The sequence below is a fragment of the Erinaceus europaeus genome, chromosome 2, assembly GCF_950295315.1.
Source record: "Erinaceus europaeus chromosome 2, mEriEur2.1, whole genome shotgun sequence".
Lineage (NCBI taxonomy): Eukaryota > Metazoa > Chordata > Mammalia > Eulipotyphla > Erinaceidae > Erinaceus > Erinaceus europaeus.
The window spans coordinates 160,883,899-160,895,918 of NC_080163.1; the positions used below are offsets into that span (position 1 = coordinate 160,883,899).

Sequence of the window (12,020 nt, forward strand, 5' to 3'; positions counted from 1 at the left end):
GCAGGACTTGTCTCCACACTGTGGTACATTGGTACATGCATGCCCCCTCCATTCTGGGTCCTCAGTTTCCACATCTGGGAAATGGGGTTGCACCTTTGCCAGCACCCTGCTGGCATTAAGTGTGAGGTATGGAGGGTTTTGAAAGCTGCTATGGAGAGGGAAATCTGCGCTTGGGCTGGGTGGTCAGAGTTGGTTCCTGGAGTCTGGGGCACCCTCAGGTCCTGCACCCTACAAACCCTCTCCTGCTGGAGGCTTCAGCCACAGGCCCCCCCCCCCATCCTTCCAGAGGGATGCCTTTAGCTTGCAGAGCAGGCAGGACTGAAACGGTGCCATGGGTAGGGGGTGAAGGGCAGGCAGCTGGGCGGGGGAAGAGTAGGTGACTTTGAGTCACGCTGGCTCTGCTGCATGCTGCTCTGGTCCTGGCATCACAGAGCCTTCATTTTCCTTTCTGTGACATGGGGTCAGCAGCTACACTTACCTGGGAAGTTGCTGTGGAAAGGCTTTGGGAAATGCTGGGGGATGCTGAGTCAGACTCTTGCCTGAGATGCAGTCACCCCTGTTGGCCACTCTTCACCTCCAGATTCACATCTTTATTTTGCTTTTCTCCCAGGTCCTCACTACAGGGACTAGATTTGGATGAGAAATTAAAAGCTGTACGTGATTTGGCCCTGGTGTTTGCACAGTGGCTCAAGTGCTGGATTCATAAGCATGAGGTCCAGAGTTTGAGGCCTGGCATTGCATGTGCTAGAGTGATTCTCTGCTTCTCTCTGATAAGTAAATATATGTACACATCACATCACATCACATCACATCACATCACATCACACATATTGCTTGGCTCTATGCCTGAATGATGAATCCACTGCTTCTGATGGCCTTTTTTTTTTTTTTTTGCCTCTGGGGTTATTGCTGGGACTCGGTGCCTGCACTATGAATCTACTGTTCCTGGATGCCATTTTTTTCTCATTTTGTTTTCATCGTTATTATTGTTGTTGTCATTGATGTTGTTGGATCGGGCAGAGAGAAATTGAGAGAGGACAGGAGATGGAGAGGGGAAGAGAAAGATAGACACCTGCAGACCTGCTTCACTACTGGTGAAGGTGGGGAGCTGGGGGTTCGAACTGGGACCCTTATGCTGGTCCCTGCGCTTTATACCATGTGCGCTTAATCCAGTGTGCTACAGCTCTACCCCTGCCTTTTTTTTTAATTGAACAGGAGAGTGAGAAATTGAGGGGGGAGATATAATAGAGGTAGAAAGAGAGAGAGAGAGACACCTTAAGCACTGCTTCACTATTCATGAAGCTCCCCCACCCCACCCCAGATGGAGACTGGGGGCTTGAATCCAGGTCCTTGTGCATGGTGATGCATACGCTCAGCTGGGTGCACTGTTGCTCGGTTCTCTTGCTAATCCCCCTCCATGTCCACATGTGTATTTAAACCAGTGAACATTGATGCTGTTTGTTCTGCTCCAGGCAGCTTATGGGCATGCTTATTGACTCAGCAGGATACTTGTGTGAGGCTGCAGCTGTTCCCTGTTTACAGAGGAGATTCCTGGTGGAGCCAGGATTTGAACCCAGGGCTGGCTTCTTTCCTTGGGAGATTGCATATTCAGGGTGGATGGGATCTGAAGCTCAGGGCAGAGTGGGCTGTCTGGGCAGCCATGGGGAGGGCCGGAGAGCTGGGCACGGGCATTCCCCACTGGTTGGTGCTCATCAGGGCTTTGTGCATGCCCCTGTTCTTTTATCTTGGGTCCCCCGCTCCTCTTCCTTGGCCTTTTGCTCCCTCCCCCCTGCCCCTTGATGGCCCTAATGACTTAGCCCAGGTGGCAAGTTGCATGGATAAACCCCTCCAGGGAAATAAGAGTCCTTGCTACCAGCCTGGGCCTCAGGTGTGTGCATGGCGGCCCTCCCAGGGGTGGCTGGTGAGCTGGACCTTCCCTCCACCCCAGCTGTTAGACAGGGATGTGGGAGCTGTGTGTCATGTGTGCATGTTAACTGTGTGTGTGTGTGTGCAGGCAGAGCTCTGCATGCATCCTGGTGTGCATATAACTGTGTGTGCTTCTGCTTGTGTTCTGCATGTTTGCTTGTGTGCTGGTGACAGGGACCAGCGTGGGGCTTGAGGCATGGCTTTGGGGCTTTGGGAGTGTCTGGTGGGGATCATTCCCCCCTTTTTTTCTGGCTAAGACAATCTTTTTAGAACAGATTCCCACACATGTTTAGATAATTAGAACAAAAGCCAAAAGGACCATTCCATCCAAAAGGATGAAGCTGGGAGGTGGGGCGCCCCACCACCACCCAGGATCTGGGTTGGGGGCCTGCATTCCATCCTCCTCCTCCTCTGAGACTCCCTTGTATTTTGATTGCACCATTCAGAGACCCCCTTTGTTGTTGGCTAAACTGATGCCTTTCTGCTGTGAAGTGCACTGTGTTCCGGGGCCCACTCGGGACAGCCGGGCCATTAGGAGCTGATTAAATGAGCTAATTTTAATTTGTTCAGTGGTTACAGATGCAGAGACCTTTCCATGCCCTTTTCTTGAGGCGCTATTTATTTATTAATTTTTTTTCCTGGAAAGAATAATAATAAAAAAAAAGACCTTCAGGGCTTCCTTCTCTTTTCCCCTCCCCCTCTTTAAAATAAACAGATGAGAATGTTTTTTTTTCAGGGGAACTTCTGCAGGGGTAAGCAGAGCTGAGTTAGGGATGTAGCCTCTGGGTGTCCCCCCTCAGTCTGCCAGCTGGGGGTGGGTCTGCTGGGGGTGGGCCACCCACCAGGGCTGCCAGTGAGGAGTCAGATGAGCTCTCATGGAAGCTGGAGATTCAGTCTCCCCACTAGGCCTTTGCTGGTGCTAGCCCTGCTGTTTGAGCTGTTTCCCTTCCTGCTTCCTTCCCTTGGCCAGTTCTCACCCACCTTTCTGTCCTCAATGCAGAGGGTACCTTTTTAAAATTTAATTTAATTTAATTTTTTAATATTTATTTATTTTTCCTTTTGTTGTCCTTGTTGGTTTTTATTGCTGTAGTTATTATTGTTGTTGTTGTTGATGATGTCGTCATTGTTGGATAGGACAGAGAGAAATGGAGAGAGGAGGGGAAGACAGAGAGTGGGAGAGAAAGAGACACCTGCAGACCTGCTTCACCGCCTGTGAAGCGACTCTCTCAGGTGGGGAGCTGGGGGCTCGAACCGGGATCCTTATGCCAGTCCTTGCGCTTGGCGCCACCTGCGCTTAACCTGCTGCACAACCACCCGATTCCCTAGAGGGAACCTTTCCCAGGCGGCCTTCCAGCACTGCATGTCCCACTTTTGCCAGGACAGATATCCTGCAAATGGTCTGTCGCTAGGCGGGGAGAGCTGCAGTTAATTGCCAGGCATGCTTATTCTCAAAGCCTAGCACCAGAATGCCTGGTGGACAGTAAACATATCATCAGCATCTATCAAAGGACTGGATGAGTGAATGAGTGATTGAATGAATGAATGAATGAATGAGTCAGTAGGTGATAGCTATGTCTACTGAACTCTTTACATACACCAAGCTCTGGAGGTCAGGATCCTGGGGTCTCACCAAATACAACTTGTTACAGCCACCTTGTCCCCCAGCCTTCTTGTCTTTTTCTTTTTGCTAAAATAAAAATATATTATCTTTATTTATTGGATAGAGACTGTCAGACATTGAGAGGGAAGGGAGAGATAGAGGGGAAGAGAAGAGAGAGATAGAGAGACATCTACAGCACTGCTTCAACACTCACAAGGCTTTCCCTCTGATGGTGGGGATCTGGGGCTCAAACCCAGGTCCTTATGCATTGTAACATGTGCTCTCAACCAGGTGCACCACCACCTGGCTCCAGCCCTCTTTTTAAAAAAAGATTTATTTATTTTTATTTATTATGTGTGTGTGTGTGTGTGTATGTGTGTGTGTGTGTGTGTGTGATAGAGAGAGAGAGAGAGAGAGAGAAGCGAGAGCACCAGTCAGGCCATGGTGTGTCAGGGATAGAGCTGGGCATCGGAGGCATTAAAGTCTCATGCTTTTCCAGTTGAGCTATTTCCCCAACCTCCCCACCCCCTATGACCTCATTCCTCACTGTTGTGGCATGTCCAGTCTTGAGGACTAGATATCCAGAGATGAATGGGAGGTGGGGGTGTCTGGCCCAGAGTGATGCTGGTCCCCAGGCCCAGGAGGCAGCTCAGCTGGAAATCCCTGGGAGGCCTGGTGGAGTGAAGCAAAGGGAGGGAGGTCGAGCTGTTAGTTGGCTTTCTCCAGCACTTGTGGGCAAGTGGACAGTGATGAAGGGTGCTGGGGGCCCTAAAGGAGTCAGGGGGTTGCATGCTTGAGACCACTGGTCACTTCCAAACTTGCTCAGTGGGCCTGCTCCATTCCTGCTCTTTGATCTCTCTCTCTCTCTCTCTCTCTCTCCTTCCTTCCTTCCTTCCTTCCTTCCTTCCTTCCTTCCTTCCTTCCTTCCTACCTTCCTTCCTTTCTTTTTGTTTGCTCTTAGTGTTGTCACTGGAGCTTGGTACTAGCCCTATGAATCCACCCCTCCCAGTGGCCATTTCTTCCTTTTTTCCTTCCTATTTTATTTGATATAACAGAAAGAAATTGAGAGACAAGGTGGGGGGGATAGAGAGGGAGAGAGACAAAGACACCTGCAGCACTGCCTCACCACTTGTTAGGTTTCCCCTGTGCAGGTGGGGACCAAGGCCATGGTAACTTGTGTACTCAAGTAGGCCTTCCACTGCTTGGTCCTTGCACTTTCGTTTTCACTCCACCTTCTTCTCAGCTGGGGCACCTTTGAGAGTGCTATGTTATCTGCTGTGGCTTGGCCGCCTGATGAGGCCTGGTTTCCATTTGCTGAAAGCTCCTCACCGCAGACAGCACCCCACCCACCCCACCCAGGGGCCTCTCTGGGCTGTCTCCCACCCTGTCCTGGCAGCCCCCATGCTGTCTGTGTTTCTCCTTAACCCTTAGCTTAGAGGAGGCCTCAAAGCTGCCGGGAGCCTCTGTCTCTGCATGATTCCTGCAGCCAGTGGGGGAGCCAAAACTTCCCCAGCGCCTCTTGGGGCTAGAGGCCCTCAGCTGGTTCAACATCTGGCTGAGTGACCCAGCCTTTGGCCTCCTCTGTTCCCCCAGCGCCCCCCTTCCCTGCAGCGCTTCCTCTCCCCACTGGCTGGATGCTAGGCCAAGCCTGCTGCTTGCTCTGGGCCCACATTTCCCCTGACTGGGCTGAGGCCAAGGGTGGGGATGCTGTGGTGGGGCGGAGGTCAGCAGTGGGGCAGTGGGAAACTCCTCTCCAGCCCTCCCTGTTCAGTGCTGGGTGCTGGGAGTGAGGGCTCAAGGTGGGCCTCTCAGACAACTTGTCCTGAGAGCTTACAGTGAGCAGTGGTGAGAGGTAAGCAGAGGGGTGGGGCTGAAGGGGGACGAATGAGTAAAACAGGCTAGTGTCTGCATGGGAACAGCCAAGAGTCCCTTCAGAGGCTCCAAGCTCATCGGGAAGCGGGATGTTTGCTCAGAGCGGTGGAATCTAATCCAGAAAGAAGGGAACTGCTTTCTTGAAGTGGGAGGGGGTTAAGTGAGGGCCTGGGAGGCATTAGTGGCTGGGGTGTCTATTCTATTTTGGACCCTTCTGGAGCTCCATTTTTGGGATCTAGTGTTGCTTCCCTGCCTCCTGCTCCCTCTGCCTCCTGAACTGAGGCCTGATTGCATCCCTGAGGAAGGCTGCTATGCCCTTTGGACTCTTTGTGACCTGAGCATTTGCTTCCTTGGCACCTGGAGCTCCCATTCCCTCTTCTTTCTGTCTGTCTGCCTGCCTGCCTGTCTGTCTGTCCCACTTCCTGCACCTGGGTTTCTGGCTAACAGTAAGGAGGCTGCTGGAGCACTGGCTTCTGGGCTGACCTTGGAACCCATCAAGCCAACCACTGTGGCCCTGAGCTGTCACCTCCTGGTCACAGAGGGGCCTTGCCAAGAGGATCCCAAGACAGGCCTGTGGACTGTGGATTGCCAGACTCCAGCTCCTGCTGCCTCCTGTGGCATCTGGCCAGGGGGGCCTGGGTAGGAGCGAGTGTTCCTTGTGGTCGGCCATTTGTTCCCCTCACCCAGGAGGGAATTGGTGAGTTTCCTTCTGTTTATGTCGTAACCAGGCTACCGAGATGGCAAACTTGGATTCTGCAATTACACAGCATTTCAGGAGCAAATTGATAGGATAACGTGTTATTATTGGCTACTGGGTTAATAGCTGTTTTGGCAGGAGTACCAATCCTGCGTGGTGTTGCTGGTGCCAGCGCAAGAATGGTGAGCTGGGGCAGGGAGGAATGTTGGGTGCCTCTTGCTCAGAGTGGTGGGTTGGGGAGAACTCCCTGAGGTGGGAGAAGCCCTCCTTCCCCTGCTGCTGCCCCTGCCCACTTGGAGGATGCTCAGCCCTGAGTGGCTCTTGTCAAGATGCAGACCAGAGAGGTTGAGAGACCAGCGGCAGGTCACACAGTGAGTTGGTGCCGGGATTGGCTCTTAGATCCCTGTGGGGACAAACTTGGCCTGTGAGCATTTGAAGGCAGGACAAGCACCTTCACTCAGAGTGCTGGCATGCTGGCGTCTTGGGAAAATGGAGATCTGGAATATGCCCAAGTTAGCCCATCTGTCTGTGCAGCTTTTTGCACTTGCTGGTTGCCTTGCTGGGAGTGTGCTTACTCTAGACTGACCTGGGCTTGCTTCCTCACTCTGCTCTGCTGCAGGGCCTTGCACCTGCCCCCTTCCTTGTCATAGGTCCAGGTGGCACCCCATTCATCCTTAACTCTCCCTTCTTGTCTGCCACCCAACTTGTCACAGTCAGGGTCACTGTTTCACTGCCAGCCTCCTCTCCTTGAATCAGAGGTTTCCTGAGGTCATCCCCTTTGTTTGGGTAATATCCTTGTCCCCAGAGCCTGGGACCTGGCTGGCTAAGGTGTAGTGCTTGGAAACAGCGAGTGGTTGAAGGAATCCACGAATATCATTTGCAATGTTATTTTTTTAAAAAAGGCCACCCTAGTGGACTGTTTTTGTCTCCTCCCTAAAGGTAGTTGGGGGTCAGAGGATGCTGCTATTTCTATCCCCAAGCCCTGGCTGGCAGGTCCTCTGTAGGACTCATGGTGACATCATGTCTGTGTGCTGAGGAAGCTCAGAAGGGAGTGAGTTCCCCACCCCTGGGAGGGACTTAATGTCATCACTGAGGGGTCCTAAGTACCAATCCCAATTGGCTAGGTTGGGTCCCCCAGGCCCTCCTAGGTTTGTTCTCATTGAGGAGTTACTGGTAAGAAGTAAGTGTGTGTGTGTGTGTGTGTGTGTGTGTGTGTATGTGTTTGTGTGTGTGTGTGTATGTGTGTGTGTGTATGGTGGGGTGGGGTGGTCATCTCTCCCCAACTCCAGCCTCAGGAATGGTGGTGTGAGGATGTGGAAAACAGGCTGCCCAGAAAGTGAACCCAGGAGAATGGGACGTGGCTCACCAGGGCCAGGGGTGTGGGCTGTGTAGGCTTCCCCTCTTGCTACCGCTGATCTGGAAGTGATCCACAGGGGTATGTTCTTGGAGCACTTTCCCTGTGCCCGGTGCTGGGCCAAAGTGCTTACCCTGGATAATCCACTTAATCCCCACCCAAGCAGAGGAGGCAGAGGGTGATTTCTGCCCACTCTTGCCCTCGCTGGGGCTTAGAGAGGTACAGTAATGGACCCAAGGTCACACTACTGGTAGCAGTGGGACTGAGGCTTGAACACACGTGCCGAGTCTTCCTTCCATGGTCCTACACTCGTGGCACACAGGCTCCTGGGGCAGCCATGCCAGTATGCTTACTGCCCTACGCTTAACAGAGCCTAGAACAGAGCAGGCATCCAGTGCCTGAAGAAAGGAATACCAAGAGTTTTCCAAGGTGAACAGGAAGTGGCCACTTTATTGTTGTCCCCTTGGGCAAGGAGTGTGGGGGCCAGGAAGGGAGGGGCACACTTCTGTGTGCATGCTTGGCTTTACCTTCCCCCAGAAAAACCTGTAGGGGGCCTCCTTGACTGTGAGTGCTGGGGAGGGGAGACTGTCTGTAGGTGTTGTGGGATTGGCAAGCAGGTTTCTGGGGAGATAGACACACTTATGTACACTCACACCTCTGTGTGTGTGTGTGTGTGTGTGTGTGTGTGTGTGTAGAGAGGCATCTCTCCTTGAAGGTTTTACCTGGGGAAACACGGAATTCCTACGCCTTCCTGCATGTCACCTCATGGCTCAGTCTGTACCTTTAAGACCCTGGAGTCTCAGCTCATTCTACTCATTCTCCATTTGTTTGACTCTCGCCTGAATAAATAGAAGCCCCCAAGTCTTCCTCACCCGCACCCCCATTAACCGGTGTGTTAATACCATTTCTCCAGGGGTTCTGGCAGAGACTGGAGCTGAGCCTGTAGCCCCACACTCCCACCCCCACACACCCTGTCACAGATGGAGCCTGCCCTGAAGACTGGACTGATCGTGTTCTGTCACAGGCGCCCCAGGGACCTCAGGGACACTGGGCAGCTCCAGGGAGGGATGACTCCTCTGGGCCTGGCCAGTCAAGCTAGTGGTCAAGCTCATTAACTCCTTAGCTCCCAGAGGAGTCTCCATCCTTGCCAGCCTGTCCCGGGCCTCGTGGAGTTGCTCCTTGCACTTTGTTATTAGCTTGCTTTATTCGTTCGTTCATTCATTCATTCATTCATTCATTCATTCATTCATTCATTCATGTTTCTCTCATTTAAACATTCATTGATCCCTTAGTTATCATGTGCCTTCTTGAGACCAAGTCCTGGAGGTATTTCCTCCTTCCTTCCTCCCCCCACCACCCTCCTTATAGCTGTTCATTTATTGGTAACACACTGAAGTTACCAAGTGTTTCCTCTTGACCAGAATCTGAAATGCACCCTTTCATCCATTCATTCATTGATTCAATCAACAGTCATCTTGTTGGGTGTCCCAAGGAACCAGAAATTCTGAGTTTCTTGACAGTGTCTCCAGCTAGCTCTTAGTCAGAAGTGACTGTGGGAAACTCTAAGTTATTCTTGGAGACAGATGAGTGAATGTGGACAGAGAAGGGAGGGCAAGGACCATGTGGCTCACTCCTAAGCCTGCACCCAACCATGACCGATGGTGACCTGGTGGGAGCTCTCACCTGGAGTCGTTTACTCCCAGAACTTTCCACTGTTGTTGAGACCTGTGCAGAATGAGCTGGTAACCACTCTGCTGGGGTCAGTGGCCCATGGCCAGCTGGGGGCAGTGCCTCCCCTCCCAGATGCCCACAGGCTGGGTGAAGGATTGTTTTCCCCTGTGTGGCAATGGGTCTCTCAGTTCGCACATCTGCATTATGTAAGAGACAGAGAAAGGCAGAGAGAGAGAGAATGTCCCCATAAAGCCAGCCATTTTGGACATTTCCTGAGACCGTTGAGTCAGCAGTCTGATCCTGGAAGCTACCTTTGGAGAGGTTCCTCCTTCAAGCCTCATGGACCTCAGTTTATCCACCCAGGGCTAGCTTAACTGTTCTGAAAGTTGACTGCAGTCACTTAAGCCTTGGTTTTCTCATCTGGAAAATTTGGTAGAAGGATTCCATGTGGTGGGGCCAGGAAGTGGTGTGCTTGTTAGAAGTCAGCATGTGCAAAAACCCGGATTCAAGACCCTAGTCCTCACCTGCAGGGGGGGCAAGATTCATAAGTTGGTGAAAGCAGATGCCTGTCTGCCTATCATCTGTCAGTCTGTCTGTCTGTCTGTCTGTCTGTCTGTCTGTCTGTCTATCTATCTATCTCTGTTCCTTATCCATTTCTGCCTCTTTAAATAAGTAAAAATGAAAAAAAAAGTTGCTGGGGAGCAGTGGATTCATTGTATAGATACTGAGCCCTAGTGATAATCCTGGTGACAATTAAAAAATATTTTATTTTAACGAGAGAGATTGTGAGAAACAGATAGAACAAGAACACTGCTCAGTTCCTGCTTATGGTGTTGCCAGGGATTGAACCTGGGACCTAGGAATCTCAGGCATGAAAATCTTTTTGCACAACCATTATGCTTTCTCTCCAGCCCTCTTGGTGACAATTAAAAAGGGTTCTATGTGGTTTAAATGCATGGATACCAACAATATGAGTAAGTAAATGGCATTAGTAAGTTGTGTGGCATTTCAATGCTCAGATAATATCGTTTGTGACAGGGATTCTCAGGTCTGTGAATGAAGGTGCAGTGTAAGGAGGCGATGGCTCTACATATTGAGAGCAGATATGCAGGGCAGGGGGCAAGGTGTGGGTTGGGGGCAAGTAGAGAGGGGTTAGTAATGCTGAAAAAGGGGTCAGGGGCCACTGGTCTCAGCCCTGATGTTGAGATTTTAGCTGCTCTGCCCCACATTTGGAAATGCAGTCAGGTGATCTTCCCAGCCATGGTCATGTCCAGGGAGGGACCCTACATTCCAGCCAGGTGTCACATGTCTGTTCCTCATCCTCTCAGTGGTCCTGGGCTTGATACCATCTCCATTCCAGCAGCTTCCCTGGACTTGACCAATGGCTTTGACTACCCGGCCCTGCCCTGCTCATATATAGGTGGGGCTGAGGCATCTGCAGCAAAGCCTGAAGTAGCAGTTTTTCTGGAGGATCAAACAGTAAAATTCAGGAAAGTTTAAATGTTCTCTGTGGAGTTGTAGATTTGGATGAGCATAAAAACTGGGTGGGTGTCCCATAGTGGCTGCACTATTGACAACAACACCCCCCCCCAGAGAGTCTGGGGGCTCCTCCATGCCTGTCTGCTTCTGGCCAGTCCTGTGCTGGGCACAAAAGGGCCACCAAGGTGGGCTACCACCCTAGTACATGCACAACCTGGAGGGACAAGGGGGACAAACCTGAAGCTGGTATCCTGAATCAAGGGAAGCTGGGGCAGGAGCTCCAGAGTGAGCATTTGGGCCCCTTTGGGGGAACATGAAGCCCAGTTTATTATTTTTTTATTTTTTATTGTTGTTGCAGTTATTATTATTGTTATTGATGTCGTTGTTGTTAGATAGGACAGAGAGAAATGGAGAGAGGAGGGGAAGACAGAGAGGGGGAGAGAAAGATAGACACCTGAAGACCTTCTTCACCACCTGTGAAGTGACTCCCGTGCAGGTGGGGAGCTGGGGGCTCGAACCGAGATCCTTAAGCCAGTCCTTATGCTTCACGCCATGTGCGCTTAACCCGCTGCACTACTGCCCAGCTCCCATAAAGCCCAGTTTTAAGTGGTTCTCATACTTTATTATAAAGAAAAAGAAAGGAGAGAAAATCAGAGCACTGATCTGACATGTGCAATGCCAGGAATCGACTAACTATAATACCTTTGGTGTCTCAAAAGTTTATATGTAATCAAGTTGTTATGCATCGACTCTGGTGGTCACTGAAAACATGGTGACTGTGGCTTCATCTAGAATGATATTCAGGGTTGTAGGCAAGTGAAAGTACAGAGCTGAATCACTGTCACCACCACAGGTCTTGGCTGATCCCAGGGAGTGGACTGTGGGGAGCAGGTGGACTCTGTTTCCCATCTGGTGTAATCCACTTAGTTAAGTACTGTGCTTGGTTCCCTGCACCCAGAGAGTGAGACTTGGACTCATGGCTGGCTCCCAACAGTCAGGAATAAGGGACAGGGAAGGGCCAGCTCTGGGGCGCAGTGTGCAGGTGCCCCAGAAATGGGTTCTGAAGGGCCCGTGTGGGTGGTGGGCTTTCAGGGGTATAAGGTGGCCCACCTTATGGATGAAACTTGGGTTTGGAGGGGAGAGTTAGAGGAGGGACTCCAGGCTCAGCTCCTGCAGAGCTGAATCCAGGGGCCCAGGGCTAGGCTGTGGCATGGGAGCCCTTTAGTTTCTCCATCCAGTGTCCTCTTTTGCAAAATTGGTGCCTACGGAGTTGCTTTACAAGTGGTGAGGCAGGTCTGCAGGTGTCTACTTTTCTCTCCCCCTCTCTGTCTTCCCCTCCTCTCTCCATTTCTCTCTGTCCTATCCAACAATGATGACATCAATAACAACAACTATAACTACAACAACAATGAAAAACAACA

At 51.3% G+C, this 12,020-nt stretch overlaps 1 protein-coding gene across 6 annotated transcripts in view; it reads left to right on the top strand.

Annotated features, from left to right (window-relative positions):
• The window catches only part of ZNF423 (zinc finger protein 423), a 380,636-nt gene that overhangs the window by 187,981 nt on the left and 180,635 nt on the right, over positions 1–12,020 (top strand). Inside the window, exons 1-2 of one of the 6 annotated variants that reach the window (XM_060185593.1) lie at positions 5,247–5,378; positions 5,938–6,095. The exons of 2 other annotated variants lie outside the window; for them this stretch is intronic. The gene's annotated coding sequence lies outside the window, so the exon portion shown is untranslated. Of the gene's footprint in view, positions 1–5,246; positions 5,379–5,761; positions 6,096–12,020 lie in introns of those variants that run through there. 3 more of the 6 variants (XM_060185591.1, XM_060185592.1, XM_060185590.1) reach the window with 3 other exon arrangements.